The sequence below is a fragment of the Rattus norvegicus genome, chromosome 13 (genome assembly GCF_036323735.1).
Source record: "Rattus norvegicus strain BN/NHsdMcwi chromosome 13, GRCr8, whole genome shotgun sequence".
In the NCBI taxonomy this organism is placed as follows: Eukaryota; Metazoa; Chordata; class Mammalia; order Rodentia; family Muridae; genus Rattus; species Rattus norvegicus.
In genome coordinates, this window is record NC_086031.1 from 81,076,296 (window position 1) to 81,086,093 (window position 9,798).

General features: G+C 45.0%; 1 protein-coding gene across 4 annotated transcripts in view; it reads left to right on the forward strand.

Moving 5' to 3' along the window:
- Positions 1-9,798, forward strand: part of Ildr2 (immunoglobulin-like domain containing receptor 2) — a 61,868-nt gene that overhangs the window by 24,573 nt on the left and 27,497 nt on the right. The window lies entirely within an intron of this gene.

The window sequence follows — 9,798 nt, forward strand, 5'->3', positions numbered from 1 at the left end:
CAGATCAGTGTGTCACAGAGCTGGCCTGTCCTTGCCTCTGCCTCCTGCTCTTTCCTCATCTCCACTTTCAGGCAAGGCCTCTTCTGAGGACTTGCACAGGACCCTGCCTCAGGAGGCTAGAGCTCTGTCTGTCTGTCTGTCTGTCTGTCTGTCTGCATAGTCCCTGTAATAGCCCTGTTGTTGGAGGGAGGCATTCAACCCCCACCTTTGCTGCAAAGGAAAAAGCAGCCTTTTCCTGAAGGAAGCCAGGCAGTTGTTCCCAAATGAAGACGAAGGGAATGCCAGGCAGGCAAAAACACACACTGCTAACATTTTGTGGAATTCATCATCAGTTTCTGCCTCGTTATGGGCCAAATGTAGTGCTAACTGAGGAGGCCGGAAATAGGTGTGCTCCCAGCGGGTCCTTGCGAGAAGGCACTAATTTGGGATTGGTTCTTTCCTATAAATACAGTGCTGCAGAACTACCTTTGTTTTTCCTATTTTTTTCTTCCATCTCCTGTGACGTACCCAGGAGTACAGCATACATTACCTAGACAAGTAAAAGAATGGGCTGGCGTGGTGTTTTTTTTTTGGTCTTAATTCAAGCTATTCACAGTCCTGTGTCTGGTAGAAATAAATATCTCTGCTCACTGGTATGTTTAAAAGCCATTAAGAACCAAATAAGTAATCAATGAATTTTGGGGAGGGGATATCTCCCTCCAGGTGACTCTAGGACTATTTAGTGGAAGTATTTCCTAAGATTGCGCGGAAATGCCCTAGCGCCCACCTCTGCATTCCTGCAGTTCGGGTTTGAATCCTGCCCCACATCCCAGTGATTTTAGTTCGGGCTGTTCAGAAAGGGTACTTGTTGCCAAGACTTCCCCTTCCCCCTTATCTCTCTCTTTGCCAGCCACAGCCTGGTGCTGCTAACCAGGGAGATTTGCCTATTAGAAGGGCCTCAGCTCCCAGAGTTCCCATGGCAACAGCCTCCTTGGAGGTCTTTTGTTGCCTGCTAAAACTTTGATCTCAGAGAGTGGCTGCTGCTGTTTCTCTCTGGAAGATTTACAAACAGAGGAAGAAGGGTAAAAGAATTGGGGAAGAAAAAAAGAAGTTTACTCCTGGCAGAAGGGAGAGAGGGGGAAAAAATGAATTACAAGAGCCACACTCTGGCTAGAGAGTCTAGAGAGAACCTTGGGAACGTCTCAATTTTCTGCATTTCTCTCCCAACATTTCACTTGCAGACTTGACCATGCTTCACGGTTGGGCTCATCCCTAGCACGGTGAAAACATCCTACTTCAGCATGCACACATTCAGAATTCTAGATAGGTTGAGATAATCCTAAAGGTGCCCTTGAAAAAAGTGGCAAAATGAGTGCGTTTCTAATGTCTGGGCAATGCTCTAACGTCTCTTCTCCAATCTCTTTGCTCTCCCCCCTGGCCTGGTCTGCCCACAACTTTACTTAGCCGTCTCTGTTGTTTTTGTTTTTAATGAAGAATGAGAAAATGTATTGAAAGGAGAAAGAAGAGCTAGAGGAGTTACCCAGGCATCTAACTCCCCCTAGAAACTGTAGCTAGGAGGAGAAGAGAGGAGTCCTTCCAAGATGTGGAGCCAAATCTTTGATGTTCTGCCAGAGCTTCTCTTAGCTTCAAGAACTCATGGCAGAATCCTAATCTTGCTCACTGACAGACACCCCAGAGTAGGTCAGTATCGCTTCCGTTCTGATTTATATTTAAACTGTGATAGAAAAATTTTAATGAGTATTTTTAGCTGTACTGGATCTTTTTTTTTTTTTTTTTTCGGAGCTGGGGACCGAACCCAGGGCCTTGCGCTTCCTAGGCAAGCACTCTACCACTGAGCTAAATCCCCAACCCCTTAGCTGTACTGGAATCCCACGCAACTGAAGATACAAAATACATAAATGGCATCATTGTGTCCCTATTAAAATTTTGTGTCCTTTGTGAAGGTAAAAGTTGTGGTTTGGTAGAAAGAAGAGTAAAAAGAAAGATTAGAACTGTGCTTGGATACTAAGTATCTACGCCACAGGTGCTCAACAGAGGGCGCTTTGCCCTCTAGGAGACTTTTGGCAATGTTTGGAGGCCTGTTTTGCTTGTCACACTGGCCAGGAATTAGGATCCCAGTGAGTAGAGGCTGGGAAGGTTTTGGAGCCTCCTTCACTACAGACCAACTCAGACACTCACTGCTCTTACTGCACACATCCCAACAGAGTAAGTCTGTTTGGATACTGGCCGTGATCCAGTGTGAACATGGTATAGAGGCTTGGGGACAGACAGCTCTTGGTGAACTAATATGAGCTAAGTTTCCCAATCTGTAGAAGAGAGGGTCTTAAAAGTTATCCCAAAGGCTGATTGTTAAAAAAAACAAAACAAAACAAAACAAAACAAAACAAAACAAAACAAAACAGAAAATGTTAGATCCTCCTACCGCTTGCCACTCTCCACCATACCCCACCAGTGTGTTATCCCTGATCTCAGGGAACCCTCTAAGGAAATGTATGTTGAGTACTCCTAAATGGTTGGTTTTCCTTAAGCAGATTTAATGGGCTACGTGTGATTGACCATTAGGAATAAACTCCTATTTTCTCACTGACACCTGAGCTGCCTTTGAAATCCTCCTGATGGTGTTAAACTTGGAGTTTATTTGACCCAAGACCCTTCTCGTCTTTGCGTTACCTCATTTTTGGTTGCTATTGGAAACACCCATTTTCTGAGGACTTAGGGATGTACAGCTAGCTCCCTTCAACTACGTTAATCAAGCATTCCAGCCCAGAGAAAGAAGGGTGCCTTCACACAATAGTAGTTGGCTGGAAAATATATCCAAAGATTTCTGACCTGTTACAGTCTGGCAGGTTCTCTTCATGGGTGCCATTCCCTCAGCTACTCCAACTCAGGATGGGGCCAACTTACTCTCCCCTCCCTCCTCACAGGCAGCCCAGCTCACTATTTTTCCCTCACTTGTTGCTCATCCCTGTGGGAGGAACGCGGCCTTCAATTAGCGTGCATTCCTGACCACCTCGGTTGCCATGGTTACCCTGGGTGGCGCAGGAGCAGCTGGGTCAACCGGCGCACTGTCTTTGTGGTCCGCAGAGCCCTCGCGGGGAGGGGACGCAGGGCCAGCGCGCTGGAGTGGGTGGTACCGGGAAATCGGCTCAGTCCCCCAGGAAAGAATGGCAGTCCCTCAAAGCGGATCAGGAGACGGTTCCATTTTCTCCAAAGCCAGCTGCCACTATTCAAAAGCGTGCAGGTTTAGTTCACACGGGGACGGTGCCTCGGATTTGGTTGAATTGGCCTCCCAAAGAGGGCCCTGGGAAAGGGTCCCTGATAGAAAGCCCTTTATACGTCAAGAGGGCTGGCCGCTAAAGGAAGGGCAGGAACTCTGGCCTGCATGACCTTTTGAGCGGTGTACCCTTCTCTGCCTGCCTGAGACCCCAGGGTCTTTTTTTTTTTTTTTTTGATTAAGGAAAGTAGTGGTCCCTGAATAGTGGATCAAGTCTGGTGAATATCTTTATGCTAATCTGTTTCACCCAGCACAATAAAATGCAAGAAAGCACCCTGGTCCCCACAAACCCAATTTCCTCCTTCAGTGGCATCCCACCGTCCTCATCAATTTTGAGTCAGTCTGGCTCTCTTCTGCGTTCAGACCAAGTCAAGCATGTTATATGACTTATGATATTTTCCATCCATTCACTCTTTGGGGGCCGGAGGTTGGATCACTATAGCACTTTGCACAGGCTAAATACCCTCGCAATCGTTTTTTATTACTGTTTATGAGTTTGTACCAGCGGCGGATGCCTTTTAATTAGATCACACTGCGTCCTGACGTATCCAGTAATCATTTTCTAGTTGCAACTGCAAGAGGTATTGAGACTCTTTTTTTCAACATCTCCAACATTTTCTACATTCAGAAATTATAGTTTCATTATGTAAGTGGAGGGATTCCAGAGGCATAAGCTGATTTCAGCCATTCAGTGCAAATGCCAGGAGATTAAGAGGCACCATGACGTAATGGAGGTGGGAGGGGAGACAGCTGGAGTGAGGAGACCCAAGTTCTATTCCTCCGTTGATTTTTAGGCAGTTATACAACTCTCCTTGAGATTCTTAATCTCTCTGGTTTTCCGAAGACATCGGGCGGGGGCTGTGGTGTGAACTGACCTTCGTGGTCCCTATTTAGCCATAAAAATATGATTTAAAAATGTGTAAATAAAAGAAGTCAAGCCCTTTGGCCAAACTCACAATCCACTGTCAAAGAGCTGGGAGCATTTATTAACAGTCAATGGCAGATGATCCAGTAGTCATTTTATAGAGAGAATTCACTGTCGAAATTACTCTCCTCTAAGTCTGTAATTTAAAGTGAGCTAAAATATAAAAGACACAAAAGGAAAAAATAAACACAAGAAATGCTTAAATACATAGTTTATAAATATATGTGAAGGAAGGGGAGGCTCTATCCACATTTGTGACAGAGAGTCATAAACTGTATTTATTGGAAGCATGGTTGCCATGGGAATATAGAATAAAATTGGGCATGTGTGCGCCCCTGGGAGATTTCCACCTATATTTGGTATCTTAAATAGCCATAGAAACAACCCTCCAAGCATGGTCCTAGAAGCCTCTTTACACGTACGGACAAGGGCCAGAGGAAGGCTCCTGCTCTCCTTGGAGACGCAGGGATGCGATATTTCGAGGATTGGGAGCAGTGAGCTCAGAGGGTGGATACAGTACAGTCCTGCAGATGGATCCAGAGCATCTGAGGAAAGCTTGGAAGCAGAGGACACTGAGATGTACATTAGACAGAGGGGAAACTTGGAATTGCAAAGGACTTGGAAGGCGTTCGCCATTCTCCTGAGGAGAAGGTTCCCTCACGCGGTGCCCTGGCACGCCCTGTTATTCTACTCAGAGAAATGTGTCTCCTGTTATTCTACTCAGAGAAATGGACAGAAATAACTGTGTTCCAGGCAATGCAAGGATGAAAGGAATGCTCTCATCTCACCCTTATACGAGTTTCTCAACACTCGGTCTCTGCCTGCTGCCTGCTAAGGGGCCAGGTTTAGTCCCTGAAAACAAGTTTGTATGGAATCTAGAATTTCACGTACCTTTACACTTTGAAGGCTTGAACTATCAGACCCTGAAGGGCATAGACAAAAGCAATCTCTTAGGGTAGATTTTATATTCAAATTACATCTCTATAACAGATTCTTTTTTTTTTAAAGATTTATTTATTTATTATATATAAGTACACTGTAGCTGTCTTCAGATACACCAGAAGAGGGCATCGGATCTCTTTACAGATGGTTGTGAGCCACCATGTGGTTGCTGGGAATTGAACTCATGACCTCTGAAAGAGCAGTCGGGTGCTCTTAACCGCTGAGCCATCTCTCCAGCCCCAGATTCTTTTAACATACACCAGCCTGGTTTATTTTCACTGGTGCGAGTGAGGTGGCAAGATGGTCTGTTGCCTGGGGTACATTCTTGGCACTGAACGCCAACTCCAGGATGCTAACTGCTTTGCTGCATGTTGAAAACTGATGCATGCGGGGACTGACCACCGAACAGTTCCTTTATCTTCCCTATTAAGAGTCTACTGGATTAAGTGGCAGATTCTATGATGAGCAACATGTCAGAAGCCTAGTTAGAGGTACGGCCTACCAAACCATGGGCATTTACTCTTGGAAAGCCTTGAAAGTTCTGACGGGTGAATGAGGGGCCTTCAGGTGCTAGGCTGCTAAGACGCTGAGCTTAGGGTGTAGTTCCTGCTCTAATGGGACTTCTAGCCTGCTGACGTAGGCCTGTGCACATAGGTGTGTGCAGTGTCCTTGGGGAGCTTGGAAGAGGAAACATCTTCTGGTAGCAGCCACACAGGGCTCTGTCAGAACATATTTTTAGAGTCCTGTAGACCAAGCAATAAGTACTCGACAAATGCAGTTCAAACATGTGTTTTGCTAAAGAACAAGGTGCACTACCTTGAGGGCTCTGAATGCTAAGGTAAGAGATTAGCACCTTGGGAGAGATGCTGCTAGGAAGTGTGCAAATGCTAAGCTATGGGATGGAGAAGTAGGAAGTGTGGCAAGAACTTTGTCTCCGGCTAAAACTCCAGGACCAGAGGGATCCTGATGTCCGAAAGGCAAAGGAGATGGCTACTGGGTGAAAGCACTTTGCTGGGTAAGCATAAGGGCCTAGAGTCTCTGTTAAGTGCCAGCTGGACAGACTGCCTATCATCCCAGCACATAGAAGTCATAGGCAGGGGACACCAGAAGCTAGCTAACTAGATGAGCTAAATAGGTGAGCTCTAGGTTCAAGTGAGAGACCCTGCCTCAAAAATTAAGATAGAGAGCAATTGAGTAAGATACCTGATGCCAACTCCTGGCCTCTACATGTGTGTACACACATGCACAGAAGCCTGCACACACATATGAGCCCAAGCACATGTGAACATGCATCTACACGTTCACATCATGCACACACACACAGTCAAAGGAGGTTGACAAAAACAGACACAGCAGGAAGAAAATCCAAGTGACTAAATTGGAGTTCTCATGTTGGTGTTTGAGCTGCGTGGGTGGGCGTGGCTAGAATGAGCCTCATAAATGACCTACCTCTGTTCCTGCTTCTGTCTACACCTGACAGAATATTCATGTCTTTGCTGAGTGAATGAATGAATGAGTGGGCAGCAGACATTCCGAAAGTGAGCTGAATTTCAGGAATATGTAGAAACAGCTCAACTGGGGATAGCTTGAAAGTGACAGTCTGAGGAAACAGCTGGATTTGACAATTAGGAGGTAAGAGATGCAAATCATGCATTCACAGTGCATGCTCCTACTCTGAGCATTCAATCCCAGGACCACGTGTGGCTGTGGAGTGTATGCCAGCATGCTAGGAAACCGATGGTTGGATGTGTGAGCTCTTAGGGTGCTTTAAGCTCTTGGCTTATTCATGTGGAAATTTCCTTAAAGTAATGGATTTCGCAAGCTTTGCAGAAAACCGAGTGCTTACATGAAAGCCATATTTTCTACTGATAGTTTGAGCTATGATTTGAAAAGAGTAAATGTGCCCTTCTATCCACAGGGTCTGCTTCCTCTCTTTCCCTTAGACATTAAAGTTGCTTGTAATTACCTCTCCTAAGCTGAATTCTGGAAGAATAACAGTGATTCACAAGCATGGGCAGGCTGTACTGAAACCCAGGCGGTATTTACTGCTATTGTTTCCATACTCCAGGATCAGACCCTTGCTGGACGCCATAGAAGAGAAGACACGATAGCACATTTCTAACTGATGGTAGCATTTCTTAGGAATTGTTATGGAAGGAGCTGGAAGCAAAATGGTTTTCAGAAAGATAAGGTTGCAGCATAAATTCGATTTTTAAAAGGCCTTTAACTCCGATGAAATCAGAGTCATGGTGCAAAAAGCAGCGAGTGCCACGTTTGTGCGGTTGATACAGTGGTGTTGTCTCTTATACCCAAAATCTTACTACATCCTGAATTCTAAAGACATTTCATTTTACCCACTTTACTGCAAGAGTCTCTCACCCATGCCTCCCTGGGGCTGACTGCGCTCAAGTGCATTATGGGAAGCCTTTACCTCTGGAAGCACCCGTTATTGACTGTTGCTTCAGGGGAAATGAGAAGTTAGAGTGTCAAAATGTGTGCATTTCTCTCCACGTTTCTGTTACATTCCCTCTTTAGTTTATAGTTTCCAGTCGAAAAAAAAAAAAAAAGGAAAAAGCCTAGGGTGCAAAACAAAGGTCCCCTCCTTGGTCTGTTCCCCTTCAATGCCTATTCCGCATCCCCAGAAGTAAGAAAGGCTAAGAGGTGATGTGTTGTACTGTTGCTTCGAAATCTTGATTTGAACGCTGGTAACCGGAGCTGTCGTTCAGCATTTAGAAGCAATGTTAGAATGCTGTCAAGGGAACCCAAACAGCCTGTGGAGGAATCCAGCTTTTGGTGTGTACAGAAACCCTTTGGAGGTTGCAAGCACACAATCTCAGGGTTCTGTACAGCCCGCAGACATATTTTGTTTGGCTTCTCCACTATTTAAAAATATATGAATTAAGTTGCTTAACATGTTTAAAGTTACAGTATTTCGCGATCAAGTCTGGGGTCTGGTGAACTTGAGTACAGGCTCATCTTATCATCTCCATTGGGCAACAGTTGGCTGAGTCCAACAGCGGTGGCCTTGTAAAGATACTGCCATTTGTCACACCCAATGCTCTTAGTTGTCTCACAGAAGCCATCTGTGCACATTTGCACCACCAGCGAGCTCCGACGGACATTTGGGGTTGAAGTACCACTCGCTGAGTATCAGGTTGGAGAACTAAACATGGTGTCCAAATGAGGATATTTTCCAAGCAAAAGTTGGTGCCTATAACAATTGCATCAAGATCATGGGCGTAAATCAGGACTTTCTCAGAAAAAAAGATATGCGTACCATTACATCCCAGTCCTTCCATCTGCTATGAGGAAACTGAGACCAGGAAAGAGAGGGATGTGCCTGAAGTAGTCACCACACAAGTCAATGGCAAGGCATTCCCTACTGCTGTGACCCCTACCCCAGTGTTTTGATGGCATAACAAGTGGAATAAGTATGAAAGCCATTTCCTCTTTGGCCATATGGATATCTTATAGTTGATTGATATCATAGCCAGATGTGGTGACGGCACATCTGTAATCTAAGCACTCAAAAGGCAGAAGGAGGAAGATCGTGAGTTGCATGCTAGGCTGGGCTACATAGCAAGACTCTGTCTCCAGAAACCCAAATTAATGAAGGATCAAGTGAATAGACAAAAATTGTACACACACATATACCTGTCTATCATCTATAAATAATATGGCTAATGTCATGGAACTGCTTACAGATTGGTAGGTTATATAAAGAGTAAATTTATATTATGATTCCAATTAGTTTTGTGGCTCATAGCCCACCTGGGAGAGCAGTTGCCAGGCATCTGATGACTGTTATGTTAACAAACGTTGTTCATTCCTGTCTTGGTCACTGGCTATTATATGGAAATGAACACTGAGTGTGTGAGAGATGTCTAAGATCCCAATTTCTTAAATCCTTGACCATCTGTTTATTCCCTCATTTCTAAGACATATTTTTAGAGAACACTCTGGATGAGATCATTATTTTAATCACGAGCTCAGATTTTGGTACCAAACTCCATCTCATCTCACTGTGCCTTGGGGGCACCTCTTGGTGTTTTGTGAAGGAAGTCCTCTATAAGACATCTTCCCTTTTTTCTTTTATTTTTCTGTCATACACTACATCCTGACCACAGTTGCTCCTTCCTCTACTTTTCCCAGTCCTTCCCCACTACCTTCCCTCTCTTCCCAGATCCACTCCTCCTCTGTTTCCCTTCAACAAAAAGAGCAGGCCTAACAGGGATATCACGTAACAAGTTACAGTAAGACCAGGTGCAAACTCTCCCATCAAGGCTGAATGAGGCAACTCAGTAGGAAAAGGGCCCCAGGAGCAGGCAAAAGAGTCAGAGACACCCTCTACTCCCACTGTTAGGAGTTCCACAAGAACACCCAGCTATAACAAGGCATATGCGGAGGACCTAGCTCAGACCCATGTAGGGTCCCATGATTGTTTTTCTATCTCTGTGAGTCCCTATGAGCCCTGTTTGGTTGATTCTGTATGCTCTGTTCTCAAGGCAGGATGCCTTTCTTGATGCCCATTTGGCTTTCCTTCGAAGAGACCTTGCAAGCCCCGGAAGCATCTTCCCATGTCAGCTGTGCAAAAATGAAGAGCTTTTTTTTGTTGTTGTTTTTTTTTTTTTTTTTTTTTTTTTGCCAAGGCTTGCTA